This window comes from Larimichthys crocea, chromosome XXII (genome assembly GCF_000972845.2).
Source record: "Larimichthys crocea isolate SSNF chromosome XXII, L_crocea_2.0, whole genome shotgun sequence".
Taxonomy (NCBI): Eukaryota; Metazoa; Chordata; class Actinopteri; family Sciaenidae; genus Larimichthys; species Larimichthys crocea.
In genome coordinates, this window is record NC_040032.1 from 18,175,918 (window position 1) to 18,194,677 (window position 18,760).

An 18,760-nucleotide genomic window follows, 5' to 3' on the forward strand; every position below is an offset into this window, starting at 1 on the left:
AAAAAAAAACAAAAAAAATCAGGTCAAGAAGAGGAATTACAAATAGTCGTAATACTACAATGTAGTAATTATGTTACTTGAATAAAAATACAAAAGTATTAGCATCAAAATATAAAGTACCAAAGGTCCATTTCAGGATAACATACATTATAATATTGGAGCATAATTAAAGATGCATTAATGTGTTCATCGTTAATGTTGCATACCGCTGTGTAATAATATATCAAAATGTATTTATTGATTATAATATATATTTTTATACATAAAAGTACAATATTTCTCTTTTAATATGTTTGTTTGGTAGATTTTTGTGTTTTAACAACCCCCATGTGAAAATATTTAAGAGGATGTGACATCACAAATGAAGCATCAGCATATTTTACTGATGCTCCACACCTGGGTGTCTACATGCTCCCGTGACGACAGTCATGTGGACGATATTCAGCTCTTTAAACCCGCTGACCTCGTTCAGCTGAGCACTATCTCTCAGGAGACTCGACTTCACTCTAGACACTGGAACATGAGTACCATGTGAAACCAGAAGTTAGTGTTGACTCAACTTCAAGACATGGTCGACTTAATTTTCCATCGTTTTCAGTTTTCAGTCAGTTTGATTTAGGCAACTCTCCTTATCTCCTCTCCTTCTGATCTGTACTTGTCTCCTCTCCTTCTGATCTGTCCTTGTCTCCTCGCCTCATCTCATCTTTAGTCCTCATCTCCACTTCTTCTTTCCTCTCCTCTCCTCTCCTCTCCTCTCCTCTCCTCTCCTCTCCTCGCCTTGTCGCCCCTTCTCCTCTCTCTCCTTTCCTCCTTTCCTCCTCCTTTTATTGCGTATCCTTGTCTCCTCTATTTCTCTTATCTTCTTGCCTCCTCTCCTTCTTACCTCTCCTTGTCTCATCTCCTCTTCTTAACTCCTCCCCCTTTCCTTTTCTTCTCTCCTCTTCCCATTTCATCTCCTTTATTTCTTTTCTCTTCTTCGCCTCTTCTTATCTCCCCTCCTCTGTTAGTCTCCTCTCCTTGTCTCCTCTCCTCAACTCCTCTCCTTGTCTCCTCTCCTTGCCTCCTTTCTTTAGCATATAACATTTGCCAACAGTGAAAACATTCAAGGGTAAAAGGTCAGTTGTTTTTGGCCTCTCTCCTCTCTAATCTGATTTTGTGCCACATTCCACTTTAATCACATTCCTCCCACTGGAGATATAAATACATCATATATTTACACAACATATTAAACTCTTTTTTAATAATCGTCCACATCATACAAGCTCCCATCATGCATCTTGTTCCTGTGATGATAGAAATATCTGACTGCAGTTGTGTTATCTGTTCATATCAGTAAATTATAAATTGTAGATAATGTTAGTTATTACGTGTTAATTATTAGTTGATTAGTTAATAAACAACTTCAAGTTTCACCAAAATCAGTGAAATAGTTGGTGGTTCATTGAAGTGTTTTGTACACTTCATTCATGTTATATTCCATTTCTGCTAATAAGATCACCCTAAAAGTTTCACACTGAAGCTTTAAGTGTCAGATCTTTATTTGTAGTGGAGCTTGAGGCAACTTAGTCATCAGGTCGAGGTCATAACGTGACTATTAACACATTAGTAACATCACTGTTATAATCCAACACACAAACTCCCCCTGGAATCAATACAGTTATTGATGATCGATCCCCAGCTCAAGATCAATTCCAGCAGTTCTACACACATTAATGTGATTAATGCGGTGATGTCACCACACTTTATGAAACCAGACAGGTCAAACTTTCTCTCATGGTCTGTCCGAATAATAAACAACACTCAGATATAATCTGAAGGAGGAGGAGGATAAAGGATGAAGGTTAAAGACTCATTAACCGCCCAGTGAAGAAGAAGAATCAAGATGACTCGACCTTCGGACACCAAACGTGTCAAACTGACAGTTTTGTGCACTCTGATGTAATTTTATTGGTTGTTGCCATGACGACAGCCCAGTCTCTCCTCCACCCTTTTAACGTTTTACCCCAGACCTCAGCGATCCTGACAGAGAAAATATCTCCTGCACAGCAACAGGAAGTTCAGTCTTCAATCAACTAATGGTGGTTGCAAAGGCCAAGATTATGATTTAGATCATTTATATACTAAACAAACTATTCAGTGACCTGCGACTTCCTTCATGGAGGCGTCTCAATTATCTCTTTGTTGTAAATTAATTTATTTGTCAGGGACAATTCATCTAGGCAACCAATGCAGAGTATATGGGACTTGTAGCAATCACGAATTTACATTCTTTGTGTACTTTTAAAGAGGAAAACACAAAATACAAGTAATACTACAAACAGTAACGGAAACAAAAATCATTTATTCAGATGTTTCTTTTGAATTTCTCACCATTGACAGTATAATTAGTGGACCTGCATTCTCTACAACGTCCAGCAGGGGGCACCTCCAATGGCTGCAGCAAAAAATTCAAATTGTATTGAGTCTTACGGAGAAATGAGCCAACTTCTCAGCTGATTTATGACCTCAGTAAAACATTTAATTTATGGTTTCAGACTCTAGTTTCAAGTCATGACATTGATTTTGGTCCCAGTGAGAATAAAATACGACAATAGCAGGTTATGCTCTAGTGCAAGTTATTTTGTCCTAGTGAACACACCAGGCTCACTAAATTCAGATAAACTGTCAAACTAGGCAGTGCTGATCAAATATGAACCCAGATTTTGTTACTGCATTGACTATTTCAATAACATCTGCGTCAGTAACATCTGTGTCGCATGATTACGTACCCGTGTGTAAGAGCAGTCATATTCTCTTCCTTTCAATCTAGGTCAAAGAAAATTGTTTATGAAAGGACATAGGAGGTAATCCTTTTGACTATTTGACCGCACCACTTTCAGTCATTCATTATAATTCAGCTGCTTTCTTTTCTCACCAGAGAACAAAAAAGGAATTTTACCATCATACTGAATCACGTTTCTCCATGATGACCCTCTGTAATGGCCTCTTACTCTCCTTATCGACTGATTGCTGATTTCTGTTTCACACAGGTGCATTAAATGTTCAGAATTTTGCAAATCATTTCTATTAGCTGTGAAGAGATGTCCTTTTTCGTTAACACGGTGAATCCAATCGAGTTTTGTGTCTTGAGATCAGTTAACTTGGTTTGAAAACGGTGTGAAGAAGCATGAAACCAATAAAAAACAGTCTTAACACATTTGCAAGAGACGACTTCTGCTGTGCTAAAAAAGGATCTGTAGAAAAGATATTTTTGGTTGGTGGAGGAAACAGTTTACGCGCAGCATGTTGAGTAAGACTTTACTTTAAAGGTCACTTTTTATTCAGTTTATGCATCATTTTCTAAGGGAGAAACACGTCAACAAGTCAACAACACGTTTTTCATTGTAGTTTTTAGTCAAGTGGGTTTTATTGTCATTTCAACCGCATACATAGTACGCAGTGAGACGAGACAGCATTTTGTTGAGGACCTTAATGCTACTTGAAACTTAAAACATAGTGCAGACAGGACTACATTAAAGTGCTCACATGTTAAAACACAAAATACAGCAACAGCTACATAAAGTGCTGTACTTTTAGACAGTACAAAAACAACAGACAGACAGACTTGTATGTATATATGCTACATATATATAGTATGAGTATAGTGGCTATAACAGTAGAGAGGTAGATACTGAATCAAATATAGTAACAGCAGAGATAAAACATGCATGGGTATAGGTGCAATATAAAGATTGTCTAATTGCCTGTGAGAAGAAACTTTCCAGAGTGCATGGGAGTGATGTGCTGGGTCATCCACAATGCTTTGGCCTTGTTGTAAATGTCCATGACAGAGTGAAGAGAGACCCCAATGTACTTTTCAGCTGTCCTCACAATACGCTGTGGGGCACTGTAATCTGAGAGAGAAAGTGGTCAGATTAGAGCCCTTTATGGCAAAAAGACATGATGATGTATGGACAGAGAGGGTTAGTCAACAATAAAAACTGAGGAGTTTCAGAATAAAAAGACAAACTCTTCCACGGCAAAAATAAAAAGCTCACAGCCGTATCCTGTAGTGTTTACAACCTGTTCAGTGAAGATGAAATGTTAATAAATGTTAATACATGTTAATACATTTCAATAATTCAGTCAGTGAACGTGGACGTCTTTTATTTGAGTGGTGTGAACGTCTGGATCAAACATCACCCCAAACACTGTGAAGCAGCTCGGGGGCTATCGAGTGTTTGAGCCTCACATATCATCGTGGTAATTATCCTCATACTGAACAGCTTCGGGGCCTGTTAGCAGGACGCTCATTCATATGGAAACACTTACAGGTAATGCATCTCGCTGCCATCCGGCCACATCCACTCGGCCTGTCCTCATTAGCATGATGTAATTAACATCTGCAGATCTAGAGTGCGCCTGTACCATTGACTGCTGTTAGCCGGATGCTAATGTCAGCTGGAGTGGATCTGACACGAAGGTTCAATAAAAAGAGGATGGACGGATGGAGTGAAGAGGAGGAGGGCAGTTGTCATACCAGCTGTTTCTATGGCAACAGGACTGAAGTGAAGTGCAGTGAGTCAGATTCATCATTACTGTATAAATGTTTTGAGTCATTTTGAGTCATGGCCCAGTTAATCCACCTACAGGGCTCTGTGTGTACTGAGTGTGCCTGGTGATTTCATTCTGTATTGTTATATTTATGTTTTATCATTCTCATCTGTGTCACTTTTTAATTAATACTGTCAGTTTTTGTTTAATAATATAACCTTTTATTTCATTGTGTCACTTTTTTTTATTGATTTTTAGGACACACCTTCCTTCGCCTCTATCCTGACTAGATCTGACTGAGGACCCGTTGACTCTAATCATACATACATACATACATACTTATTGTCTATTTTACTCTAAATGGGACCATAATTTACAAAATAAACATTGTGCTGCTGTCAGATTAAGACCATATATCCATGAAGAAATAGTGAAAAGTAGGTTAATTTCTTCATTAGACTCAATAACATATGACTTCTTTTAGCCACCGGAGGAGTCGGCCCTTGCCCCATCCTCTGCTCAGTCATTATCCATGGGAGTTCCTCAAGGCTCTATTGTCAGGCCTCTTCTGTTCAACATTTAGCTCAGATTATAGAAAACAACAAAACATCTGACACATCTATAAGATTAGATTATTATTATGACGTTTAACCACTATGAGATTTTGTCGTCCTCTTGTTGACCTTTAGTGCAGCAGCAGTATTTAAAGCAGCTGACAACAACATAAAAATCTCGTCTCAGTGCCTTTATGTCTCAGGTGAAGCAGTTTGATTTGCCTTGTTGTTAAAAAACTAGTGAATGTTGTTTTTGTGCATTAGGTTAACACTAGATGGATCTGTCAGAACCGAAACAAACAAACATGTTTATAATGACTGAATTAAGCAGAAGTCGGAATGAGACTGAAAGCCTCCATTATTTTAATACCCTCTCTGTGTCTCTGCTTTGATGTAGAGTGCTGCTCAGTATTCATTTATTCACCTCTGATTTCTATTTTTTTCCTACGAGCACTCAAAAATGTGTTTATGAGCCAGAGCGGAGATCAAATAACTGAATCCTTTTAAAAGAGTTTAACAGTCTAAAGTCGTTCCTGCCAGCTGAGACCAAACTCAACCAGCTGATTCAAGTGTTTCGTCTGGTTTTAATGTGATCTGTCCTTCATATTACATCTTAAAGCCAAGTCCTGTCCTTAAAGTGCTAAAATGGAAATCTTCAAGTGGTCCTGAAGGACCCGTTTCAGTCTGATTCAGAGGCGGCGACGTCTGTTCAAGGCCATAAGCAGGATGTTTGAAATACTGAACGTGTACTCTACTTGAGTATTTCCTTCCTATTTTCTGCCACTTTATATTTCAGCTCCACTACCTGTAACTGTTATATTATTCTGATGAGCCATTCTCCATAATGAGTACTTTTACTTTTAATACTTACCAAATACCAAAGGGGCAGTTCACCTCTAACAATTAACAATACATATTTATGAGGTAACGTAGCCGAGGAGGACACCATTCATGTTTGTAGCTGTGTCCTCTTTCCCAAAGAGTGAAGGGAAACAGAGACTCTGCCATAAAACACCTGATTTTACAACAGAGGTTGGTTTGACAGTCTATCTACTCTAAAGGCCACCCGGAGAAGCTGACCGACCTTCCAGTAATGAAGCTTGTAAACGTAGGAAGTAGAGCTGTTTTTTTCTTTTCTGCTCATAGTAAAATGTTGCTAAATAAGGAGAAACAACAACATGATTGTTAGTTTATAGTAACGCCACATTGTACGGGTGGCCAAAGCAGAAAAATAAAATTGATCTTAATCTTAATTATGTTATAAATATGTTACCTAAAGATAAGACAGGACTGTAAGGACTGTAGGGAAATATACTGTATAGTAACACAATGTAAGTGTTTTATGCTACTGGCAAAGATCAGTGGAAAGGGCAGTGGTGGTATGACGCAAGGGCAAAGTGATGATCTTGATCGTCCCTCCCCCACTGTGGAAACACAACAAAACTGAAATAACTTGAGATATTTACTTGATTTGTGTATATTTCCAGTCAGAGCTCTCGTGGTTTTCTACCTGGTCTGATGAACTGAAATCTGTGCAATCATCTGTACGTGTGTTGCATGCACGTGAATTCACAAGCCAAACATACTGAAGGCTGCAGAAAGGAATCAATAACACTGATCAATACCGAAGGGGCTGAAAATTGCTCCTGAATGCAGCACAAAATAAAAATACATTCTTTTTGTCCAACAACCAGCTCTGCAGTCCTTGAACACACTGTGATGGAGTTTTCTAACCAGTCATTGGTTGTGATAGATTGACTCTCTGCAGCTGTAATGAGCTGAGACCTCCAATAAACCACCGGTACAACGGTCCATGAAGGCAGCAGAAGTCTTAAGGACGGACAGATGAAGAGTTGGCACACAAACACTGCAGCAGTCCACCGTCCTGCTTACACAGCACATTTTTAAAGGTATTGCATCACTGAACACAGCCAAAAAAAAAAAAAGAATTAAAATGTGTAGCATCACTACAACAACACCTCCTCCTTGCACACACACATGCACACACTGCGTCAAAGACTTGTTGTGGGCTGTAGAGGTCTTTGAGGAGCTTGTAGGAGGTCTGTTTTCTGCCAAAACAACCCTCAGCTGGAAAAAATAATGATGTCAGTGCCTGGACCTCGTGTAAGAACATTTTAAAATAAATCTCTCTGACTTTGTGTTTGTTTGTTTCAACTAAGATTCAATAAACTCTATTAACCAAACGGGTTGTAAATCACTGCTTCCAGCCCGATGAAAGACACCTGGTTTATCCACAAATGCTGAAACCCGAGGAAGAGATCCTGCTGTCAGAAACACATTCATCAAAGCCACAGAGCTGGTGAAATATCAGGAAAATTACTGCAGCTGTCAGCATGTGGCATCCACTGAAGGTTTCTGAAGAATTATTTCCAAGCTAAGAATATGGTTGCTTTGGCCATTAAGAAAATTAGCCATATAGAGCAAAACAGTTTTTTTACCCAGGCTGTAAACATGTTTATTTCTGCTGTTCAAGTTGGACATTTTAACATGGGGACTTGTGGAGTGTGACTCGTTCTGTAGCCAGCCTCAAGTGGACGTTTGAGGAACTGCAGTTTTTACCACTTCTGCATTGGCTTCACTTCACAGCCACATTGCCACTTGGTAATAACATGGTATCAGTGCGAGTGTATGATATAATATATTTTAATAGAGTGACTAGTTGTTGAAATATGTGAAACACCTTCTGATTGGCTCTCAAAACTTTGGACTGCTCCTTTAACATCTGTTTAACATCTGTTAAAGTGATGGTAACCTCTGACCTCTGTGCTCACACCTCTTTCATCTAATAAACACTCAGAGCTTCCTCTTCTTTTCTTCTTCTGTGGTTTTATAATGAGTGAACCAACAGGACATAAAACAGGTATGAATAAACTCAGTGTGGATTGCTGATTTACTCTACGGCAGCCCTGCATGGACATATAAACATCCAGAGATCCAGACCCTTAACATTGTTTCACTATGATATTTATGTGTTATTTCAAAATATATTAGTCTTCTTGTAGTTATATAGGTAAGATCTAAGATATTCTCTATTAAATATTGTGTTGTTTTTATTTCTTTTTCTTTCTTCTATCTCTTCTTTTAATTATTATATTTTGTTGGATGGTGAATCAGTCAGACTTGGCAACTGGCATGTTGTCAAAAACACTTTGAAGCTGAACGTGAGATCAAATTCCTGACAGTGCTTGTAATTTCACCACTTGACATCAAAGCTTTGCTGATTCAGGTCCTGTTAACACCAGAGGTGTGACCCAGGAGTCCAACCATCTGAGACGAATCAGAGAGAAATTTAACCCCGAAAGCTCCACCTTTCTTCACTTTAGTTAGAAATATTCATGTCTGCTGCTTCATTTTAAACACACAAACCAGAACATTTAATCTGCGATCTGCACAAGTGTTTGAAAAAAACAGAGAGCTGATCAGATCGCAACAGATAAACGTGACTCTGTGTTTCAGACTTAATCCTCCACATTACTGATCTGCCTCACAGTTTACTGCAGGATTCAACGTCAGACTACAAGTGTGTGTGTGTGTGTGTGTGTGTGTGTGTGTGTGTGTGTGTTGACACTGCAGAATTTTAAAGAAGCAGTTCAACATTTTGCATTAACATTGTCATGTTTTCTGTTAAAAATAGAAAAAAAAGATGCACTAAACATTCTTAAACCATGTAAATCTGCTGAAAAATCTGCTACTTGATTATTACTCGGAGGTGTGTGCATAGGTAACACCTCACAAACACTATGTAAGGGCAGGTGTTGTGTCATGCACAAACCATAGACTGAAGAGCCGCGGTGAGGCAGAGTGTGGTGGCTCAGGTTGTCACCATCATCTCCATTGGCTCCCAGCTGGTGGACACATTTCAGCCACTTCTTCTACTCTTGTTTATTTACTGGTTCTTCTTCAACGGGTGACACAGAAACGATGATGCTACAACTTTTTTATAAACCTATAAACACCTGAGCCACAGTGCTGTAAGTGGTGTAAGCACCACACAGAGGAGAACAACATAAAATAAAATTAGAGGACAGACGAGGGAGTTTGAATCTTAATGGAGCCGGAATTAGACATCATATAGTCGATTCAGGAGCTGTTGAGTTGTGCGTCTGTATGAAAACATGACGTTTATGATCCAGAGTTCAGTTATGACTAACTAATTAAGTGACAGGGGTTTAAAGGAGTTTGAGTTCCTGCTGCTCATTTAAAGCAGACAGGATTCATCATCCCACTCCAGGTCAAAGGTCACACAGGAGTATAAACTGTCCTGACCTCACCGTGACACAAATTACCCAAACAATAAAGCTGCTGCTGTCAGAGTCCAAAGAAAACATGTCGAGATTCGACATATTAAAGATAAATATTCCAAACAGAAGGTAAGGAGCCTTATTTGGACACAATGATGATGATGATGGCCGACCTTCTTATCTGTCCCATCATACACAATCCCTCCTCGCTCTAATGTTTGCACACTCTGTTTCACCTCTTCATATTTCCTTCGGTCCGCCTTAAAAAAACGATATGAGATCTGTTATTTTTGCACTGTAACAGAGTTGTACACGTGTATTTGATATGATTAGATTACTTATGATCAAAAGATAGGCATCAGCCTTTTATTTCATCAAGCTCTCGCCAAGGACTGAAAGTTCTTTTTTGGACCTTTTGCCCAAATTTCTTTCATTAATTTCCATTGTGATTTTCTCTCATGTTAGTTTTATATTTCTGTTTACTTTTTAGCCTCATGTGTTGTATCCAAGCAGCAAACTCCTTGGCTGTGATTTGCCAGAAACTGCAGTTCCTCAGACGTCCACTTAAGGCTGGCTCCAGAAGTGAGTCACTCTCCATAAGCCCCCATATTAAAATGTCCAACTTCACAGCAGAAATAAATGTTTACAGCCTGGTACAAAAAACTATTTTGGTCTCTACTATAGCTAATTTCCCCGTGCATGACAACTGTAGTGAGTCTGAAAGTTATGCATAATTAACAGCGTGGCCTCCTTGGCAGGTGGGTGTCGTGGGCTTGTTTGACAAACCAGCGTTCATTCACCCTGCTTCAGCTCCACCGATGATCCACGTCTTTTTAGATTTTTAGATTATCCAGTAGCCTGCCAAGATGACGGCAGCCAGAGCCACCACAAGCTTCAAAATGGCTCTTCAGATGTCACGGATGCTTCGTCCATTCTTGATACTGTTGGTGGTCGTATCTTTTCCACATCTGACTAATTTGATTATCTAGTTTTATTCTTTTCCAACATCAAAGCTCAAAAACACAGCTCATAATTTCAGAAAGATTTCTCTCACAAAACAGTAAAACCATTTAATTCTTTCCTTAACTAGGGAAACCTGCACTAAGTCATCATTTAAAGAGAAATAATGTCATTCTAAAGGAGACACTTGAAGGCTTTATGTCCAATCAGTAATGGAAAAGGACTACAACACTAAATCAAACACACAGTCCAACAGTTGTTTTTAATCAGCAACTATAATCCTCCCTCTTGCTCTGTTTCTGTGGTTTGGCTGCTCGTTCGTCCCTGCTCATCTCGCTGTCTGTTCACCTGTCTGTCTCTCTTTCTGTCTGTCTCTCATTCTGTCTGTCGCTCTGTGGTTTGTATGTTGTCTCCAGACACAGTGAAAAAAACCCACAGACGTCTCCTGCTGTCTTAGCTGTCAGTCAGCAGTTTTCTTTTTCAGACTGGAAATCTGCTCTCTGAAGACACACACTCTGAAGAAGTTGTGATAGCGGTTATGTGTTTTATCAGCAAGAAGCAGTTCAAATATTCTTGGTTGCCTCCCAAAAGATAGACAGATAGCCACTATCAGATAAGGGTGCTCTATGCAAGATTGTGAGGCATTTAACATTTAATATTACAGATAGTGACGTTATTAGTTTATTTTCCATTGTTCAGTCACAGAAATACTAATAAAATTTACTCAAGAAAAAGTACAAAATGATTAGCATCAAAACACACCCACTTGTGCTATTTACCAAGAAAGATAATTCAATCTAATTTTAATAAGTTCTAATCAAAGTTTAGAAAAGCTCGGTTTAAAATGAGAAAATCAAGATTTCAAGTTAAGCAGCACAGTTGCACAGTTATAAACCAATCTTATGTCTGTCCTTCACTTCATTCTTTTACCTTTAATGAGTACAGAATATCTTGCTTACCCAAATTGAAATAAATAAATAATAAACTTGCGTGCTTTCCGGACATTGTCGTGCTTGCCAACACTCCTGATTTTCCCGAGAGGCTCGCGTTTTTTTATCGCCCTCCTACAGTTTCTCCCAGGGTCACAATTCTCCCATATTTCTCCCCCGGTTTGACAAATTTAAACACATACATTTAATCTCAGTTTAGAGTAGAAACTAAACTCAGATTAACTCATGAAGCTGAGACTATTTTTGTACTTTTACTACTGCTGCTGTAATTACATGAAGCTGACTTTCACTTAAGTCTGCTTTAAATGCGGGGGGTTTACTTGTAATGGAGGGTTTTTACGTTGTTTATTTTATTAAATGATCTGAGTACTTCTTCCGTCGTCACAAAAATAAAGATGGATGTTTAAAATGGTAAAGTGAGACAGTGAGAAACAGAGACTAGGGCACAGTGATGAAGAATGGATGCCGCTGTGAAGTTCTCAAATGTCTCAGTGGAGATTAAAAATAGTCTTCAAGCCATAAACACTGTGTGTGTGTGTGTGTGTGTGTGTGTGTGTGTGTGTACACATCTTATTAGAAAAAAAACAGATGAAGGATTCAGACTGATTCATCGTCTGCTGTCATACTTCAGCTGGACTCCATCATGCTCATAATCATCATCCACCTCTTCATCCTGACCGACCTCCATCTGCTGATAATCATCATCCTCATCTTCATCACTAAATCTGCTCTCTCTCATTTTTTGCTTTTGAATCATCCGGTTATGTAACAACAATCTGCCCGTCAGATCCCGAAATTCATAGTTCAGTTCATATATCCAGTTTGGACACTTAAGACATACTAAAACTATTAAATCACACATATGGAACTATGTGGTAAACAAAACAAAAAAAGTTCTATATTTTATTTTACTTTATTCTCTCAATCAGCTTCATGAGGTCATCACCTGAAATGGTCCAACAGTCTTTAAGTTATATACACTGAGTACTTGTTGGCTGCTTTTCCTTCACTCAGCAGTCGAACCCATCCTAAACAATCTCACCTGGGTTTTGGTTGGGTGATTATGGAGGCGTGATCATCTGATGCAGCTCCATTACTCTCCATCTTGGTCGAATAGACCGTATATAGTCTGAAGGTGTGATTGGGGTCATCGTCCCATTGAAAAACTGCAGAATGCTGTGGTAGCCATGTTGGTTAAGTGTGCCTTGAATTTTAAATACATTTTTAACAGTGTGACAAGCAAAGCACCTCCACACCATCACACCTCCTCCACATATCAATGTATGGAGGAGTAGATATCATTGATCTTCTTTCTCACAAAAACATGGTTGTCTGACCCAAAAAGCCCAAGTTTTGACTCATTAGGCAAAGTACAAATTTCCTCTTGCCTGATGTCCATTCCTTGGGTTTCTTGGACTAAGAAGTTCTTTTTGTTGTTGGATGCCCCTAGTTGTCATTTCTTTGCAGAAATTCAACCATGAATGTCTGATTTCACAGAGTTGACCTTCATGTCTTAAGTAATGATTGGCTGTCATTTCTCTTTACTTAGTTGAGTGGTTCTTGCCATAATTTGGATGTTGCTGAATAGAGCCATTTACTGTAACAGGTGTGTGAGGACCGAATTGCAGTAACTCAGACCACAGGATAGTTTGGTAATGAGTCTTTAATGCCTTCTTTAATAGCCTTTTCAGCAAACAAGTAATGAATGCAGCTCAAAAACAGGCTTAAACACAGAGTCTCTTGGGATTGAAATATGTCCAACCTCTTAAAAGTTCAGCAAGTTGAGGAAATCCAGCAATGCAGCAGCAGGATGCCACAACGGCAGGCAAATACCAGGAAGGGTAGAGACAGAGATTGTGGTCAGAGACAGAAAGCTGAAGTGTTTACCAGGAAAACGATAAAGCAGGTTAGTCAGAGGCAGGCAGGTTTGGCAATGGGCACTGTGGCCAAAGAAAACCGCTGGAGAGTCTTGCATGGAGGCTAAGAACAATCTGGCAGTGAAGCTGTGAACCAGAGAGGCTTAAATAGTGGCTTGACGCTGATGAGGAGCGCCTCAGTACATAGGTGAACAGAGTTGGCTGATGAGGTGGGAGTGGCCAACAGGGAGAGTGAGCAGAGGTGAGGAGAGTGGAAAATTACTGGCAGAACAGCAGAGGAATGGATTGTGACATTTACTGTATGCCGACACTAGCTCTGATTAACCCTGCTGATTGTCTCAAACACAAGTTAATTAACTTTTGCCACAGCTGTCAGTGTTGATCTATGGTGTAGAAAATAATATAAAGAAAGAAATAGCATTGAATGAGAAGGTGTGTCTAAAATCTTTGACTGGTACTGTATCCATCATCTCTCCCTCCATCTCTTCATGTAAATGTTATCTGCTGTAGTTGTAATATGTTGATAAAGTCTTTGATTTCTCTGCAGGTTGATTTCCAGACTAAACATTTACCTGGAAGTAAATCTCATGGTTGATTCAGGGAATATTCAGCAGGAATTTAAAAGGCTAAATAATAAAACATGAGGCCGACCGACAGTGAGCTGTCGCTCGGTTAAAAACTCCCTCTTCTTTTTCCTCCTTTTCAGCAATGAAACTCCCACCAGCTGCATGAGCGGCTGCTGATCGCCGCCATAACTCACGCCCAGCTGGAGTAGAGGAGGACAAACTGCACCCGTGAGGAAACACAATGAATAACTTTGTTAAAACAGCGAGAGCTTCTGCAGATTCAAACCAGGAACAGACTGGTACTGCTCAAGTCACATAATACATTTCCGAAAAATGTCAGTAGCTGCCAGTGATTGTGATTTTCCTGTTCATGACAACTGTACTGAGGGTGAATTTTTATGCAGAATTAAGAGTGTGGCCACTTTGATTGACATGCAGGTGCTTGTTTGAGTAACTAGGCTTCATTCAGTTTATAGAGACTGACTCTTTCTGTAGCCAGCCTTTGAGGAACTGCAGTTTTTAGCATTGACTTCACTTCACAGCCACGGAGGTTGCTGTTTGGCTGTGGCAGGAAGTACATCCATGTTTTGAACTGGACTGACCTCTGAATTTACCACAAACAATCTTTTGTCACAATTGTGTTAAAAATGTTCAAGCTCTGTCAGACATAATTATTTTTGGATGATGAAAACACAAGTTTACACTCATGAATGTTTCTTTTGGTCATGACCAAACTTTAGACAATGAACTGAACTTGACCGCAGAAACATTTCCACTCATGTCAGAATTATAGTGTGAACTGTGAAAGAAACCTGAAGGCTTGAGGTGAAAAACAGTTAAAAACAAAGACGGAGGGAGATTTTATCAGCAGGACTGTGATTTGCAGCGTCAGTAAGCAAATTAGAAACACCTGTGTGCATCTGAAGTCTTTCACCTTCAGCATTGAGCGTCGCCTTTAGCAAGATTTGAGCTCATGACTTCTGGATCTAAAAAAAGAACAGACACAGCAAGAACTTAAACCACTCAACTATTCAAACACCATTATCTAATATCCTATAGCACACCTCTGCAGAGGAACATATAAGTGTTCAAGAAAGAAACTTCAACACAAAAACTGTAAGATACTAAAATATTAGTGGAATTTCTGCGATAAATCAAAGTCTTATAGTCGTGAATTTGCTCTCAGCATCATCTGCACGCTGAAAGTTGCAATTTCAGGAATGCAGGACTGAAATTTTAAAGCGACGTGCTGACATTTTTAGCCTTTTTTTTTTCATTTTATCTTTTACCCTGGCAGTTAAGAATTCGAGGTCAAAGCATGATAGGGAAGAAGTCTTCGTACTTGCGCTGGCATTTTAATGTTCATTCCACATAGTCTCACTTGGCTGGGCTGTTTTTAGAGCTGCTGAACCACAAACTGTGGAGGTTTTTTCCCTTCGATAATGTGGCGGAGAGTTTGAAAGCGGCGTGAAGATAAATCATTCTGTCTTAATAAAAACCCCAGACTAATCCACCAGCGGGGTGGGATCCACCATTTCTGCTCCTTCTATGGAAACTAGTTTCTGCTGCAGCGCTCTGCAGGGAGGTCAAAGGTCAAAGCAGAAAATCAGAGAGAGACTCTGACCCAACATCCACACCTGAGGGATTTATGTTACTACGTGTTCCCTGATGCCTGTTTAGGGCTGTGGTTTACTTTTATGGTGTCTGTAGATACAAAAGTCTTATCCTAAGGTAACAAAAAAAGTTACATATTTTCAGGTGGCAGTCACAGTTTTGAGTAGTATAGTCTGTAAATAGAGCACCCTAAGTATGATATCTATGTCTTATATAGAGGGCAGCATATAACGGCTAACTGTTGCCAACCATTATCTAGTTAGCTCAGTTAACCATGCAGTTAGCAGTCCTATTACATTAGCTGACTCTATCTTAACTGGAAGTTCAAAGCAGAACCAGCGGGTGTTCCTGTTTACAGTGTCAGCACAGGAGCTTTGGACAACCAAAAGGGGGTTTTCAGGACCAGGTCAAGGAGGGACCAAGCCAGATCGGCACTGAACACAGTCTCAGCGACCAATGGAGGCAGATTTGTCAGATTTATAGCAGAACCAGGAGGAGACGAGCGGTACAATTGCATTTTTCTGTTTAATAAGGTCTGAAGGATTTGACTAAAACATGCTGACAGTAAAGCTTTAAACGTCAACAGCTTAATCCAAGTGATATCTTCTTCTCTGCCTCAGATTGAATCCACTCTCATGCTAATAGCAGCAGGTTATCTTAGTTTAACCTGAATCTGGCTGAAGATCCACCAAAGCTCACAGATTTGTTTCATCTGAACATAAACTAGGACTATTTCCTGGCTCTGATGCAGAGATTCAAAGAAGTCACAAATTAACAATATGACCACTGAACCAACAATAATAATTAACAAATTACCATATTTCAACTTTTTAAAATACATGGTTCAGATGTGGATTAACTAATCCAGACTAACATGCTGCTATCAGGCTAAAATAATCCTCCGGCTAATCTCTTTGACAGCAGTTTTAAAGATTTATTTGTTTATTCTTGAACAACAGTGTGGCCCTTTTTTGTTCTCTATAATGTTTTCACTGTTTCTCTGATATAAAAAAATGAAATCGGATCAAATTCAGCCACTAAGGAATCCTGACTTGTGTTGATCAAAACCTAATCTGGATAACTCAGTCATCAATGAGGTCCAGATATTTGATATATCTGTCTGTGTTCCTGCAGAAAATAATAATTTATAATCCCCTGCTTGTTGTTTCCACGATGGTCAGTATTTTCTGCTGTATTTTTGTTCAATTGAATCAAGTTGAAATGTCTCGGCTCATTTCCAGTTTTCTGCTGTGACGCCAAATGTCATTTATCAAAAAGGGATCTGCGGACATCTGGAGAATCGGAGAAGCAGCTCATCGAGGAAAAAACATCCTTCATACAATGACACATGAAATACTCTGCTGTGATTGATCGGAGAGCTCCACGGACTGATGACTGAGCAGTCTCTGGGGTTAAATATAGAAATCTGAAGTTTCGTAACAGAATCGAAAATGTATGGAGGATGATTTCTGCCAAGACAAAAAAACAACAACTTTGCATTATGTAAATACAAATTATGAGATGGACATATGACAAAATCTGGACGAGTTTGTCTCAGTTTAGTTTTAGTATCCTAATATTAACTTAATAACCAAAGAAGTTCTTTATCCTAAAGAGTATGGAGGATCTGTAAAACATAAACAGATACAAAATGCAATTTCCAAATATTTTTCTAACTGTATTTAACTGAACAGAGAACAAAAACAAGATGCTTGAGGCCTCAGGTCCAAATGTGGTTCATGATCAGGTGACCTGCTGATCATTATCTAACTCATTGAAGTTTAATTGACACTGGGATGTATTTTTACTTTTATACCGATCAGTAGATGGTCAATAATGTTCTGCTTTCACATCCTAATATATCTTAAATGTGTTCGACATTTTGTCCGTGTGTGTTTGGTTGGTTTATGCTCATGGATCATTCCAACATTTGTGTGATTGCATGATGGGAGAAGTTGCAGTTGTAATATGTAACCAAAGCATTTACAACTAAAATGAAGGTGCAGCTTTTAAAGGCAGTAAAATATCTGACTTATCTGACATAGAGGTCTGATGTTAATACTTGTACCAAGTGTTATTAAGTTGAGTAAATGAGGCAGTTGATTCGGAAGAAATATGAGTAATGGACATTTTAATGTTTATTGACCGTCTTTAATTGCAAGTAAAAACATCCAAAGTGTGAGTTGTGTAATCAGGCGGCGATGAAGAAACTCAACAGAGAAGAAACAGAAGTGAAACAAGTCAGTGAACATGGCAATCAGATTAAAGTAGTTGCTCACTGAACACTAAAATAAGGTGGAGCATTAAATAAATAAGACATAAGCTACAAGAATTATGAATAAAATAAATGGGAATTTTTGATTAACACTTTTAAGAGGTCATTTGTCTGAATTTGCTTTGATGAAACATTACATGATGTGAAAGTTTTACTTCAACATAATTATTGACACATTTCACCCCTGCGTGACTCCTTATTATAGACCAATTACCCACAAGCCAAGAGACCACTTTGGAAAGTCATATTTTTAAAATCAGTTTATTTTAGATACAGAGTGATTATTCACAAGGGATCCTGAAATATATCTATATATTGTAATTGGAGACACGGCCTTGCTTTAAAGACTCACCTCACTCTCCCAGACTATAACATGCAGTGATTAAACCTCAAATAAAATAAAGACCTTTTCATATCCGAGTAACTTCTTGTTCAGTACTGTTAGTATGCATTTAACTCCCTCTGATGGCTTCACGAAGAAAGTTTGTGTCTCTTTCTTTCCTTGCTGTAGTTCACAGTTTATCCTTGTTACTTCACTGACTGATGATGGTGGTGGTGACCTGATCAAGTTTTTCCTCTTTTTTACTTTTACTTGTGTGTTTTTCTTGTTAGTTTAAGCTTGTTTCATAGATTTAAAGCAACATTCTGTAATGGTGAGAACGTTCACGTGTCAGTGTCAGGAGGTCAAACATGTTTTAGCCCAATAACGACAATCTAATTTAATACAGTGTTCCTGTAGAGACTGCAGTGACAGCCAGCCTGTTGTAACTATTAACATCTGGTGTCACCTACAGGCACTAAACAGTACTGCTGCAGTTTTTATTTAGTCTCAGTTATGACTAAAAATGAATCATTTAACAATGAACAAATGAGCAAATACATAAAGGCTAAAATATATACACAGATAAATACATTATGTCTAATTAATAAATTAATCAAAAGCTGAAGTGAATTTATGAATAGATATATTAAATATCACATAAATATCACAAATATGTATTCACGACACTCAAATTGATACAGAAATCATTTATTTCTGCATTTCTTTTGTTGTAGAAGTTCAAACTATATTTAGAGAATTATATATTCCCATATTTATATTTTTATTTTGTAATTGTGTTTGACTATGTAAGATACAGTGGTGTCTACAGTGTTACATTTTTGGTGAT